Source organism: Pyrgilauda ruficollis, unplaced genomic scaffold, assembly GCF_017590135.1.
Source record: "Pyrgilauda ruficollis isolate IOZ18807 unplaced genomic scaffold, ASM1759013v1 scaffold55, whole genome shotgun sequence".
Classification (NCBI taxonomy): Eukaryota; Metazoa; Chordata; class Aves; order Passeriformes; family Passeridae; genus Pyrgilauda; species Pyrgilauda ruficollis.
In genome coordinates, this window is record NW_024527155.1 from 8318319 (window position 1) to 8319007 (window position 689).

The 689-nt window shown below is 69.7% G+C and overlaps 1 protein-coding gene across 2 annotated transcripts in view; it reads right to left on the bottom strand.

Moving 5' to 3' along the window:
• Positions 1–327, bottom strand: part of KMT5B (lysine methyltransferase 5B) — a 27708-nt gene extending 27381 nt beyond the window's left edge. For both annotated transcript variants that reach the window (XM_041481154.1, XM_041481156.1), the window contains exon 1: positions 190–327. The gene's annotated coding sequence lies outside the window, so the exon portion shown is untranslated. The remainder of the gene's footprint in view (positions 1–189) is intronic.
• Between the last annotated feature and the right edge of the window lie 362 nt (positions 328–689).

Here is a 689-nt window from a genome sequence, read left to right on the forward strand (position 1 = left end):
CGCTGCGCCCGCCGCTGCCAGCGCCCCGACAGCCGCCCCCGCCCTGCCCGCGGCGGCCCCGCACGCTGCCGGACCCCGGGTGCGGCTCTTCACGGCCCCCCGCGCTCAGGGGCGCAGCCCCCTCACGGCCCCGGCGCCTCCCCCGCCCCACAGAGCACACACAGATCCTCCCCAGAGACCCAAACTCACCGCCCCGCGCTGGGGTCCCCCGCTGGCGCTGCCCCCGCTGCCACTGGGGGAAAATGAATCATCAAAGGCAAGGGTGCGGGAGGGGGGAGGAGGGGGAAGGGAGGAAGCTGAAGAGGGGAAAGTGAAGACCGAGCCAGGGAGGGGTGGAGTGGGGAGGAAAACTAAGGAAGGGGGGAGAAAAAAAAAAAGCGGCGATAGTGATAAAAAATAATTCCAAGTGGGGGGAGGAAAAAAAATGGCGGATTAAAATCCAAGATGGCGGCGCCGAGGGGCGAACGGCGCAGGGGGGAGGCTGTGAGGAGAGCCGCCTGGAGATCCCTCCGCCGCGCCCCGCGAGAAAGAGTCCCCCGGGCTCCCCCGCAGAGACCCCGCGGGGTGGCGGCGCGGACCGGCCGCCGCTTCCTCGTCCTTCTCCTCTTTCCCTGCGGGGAGCCCTTGTTCCGCCGCCCTGCCGAGCCAGGCGAGCGTCGCGCTGGCCGCCGCGTCCCGAAGTTTCTTCT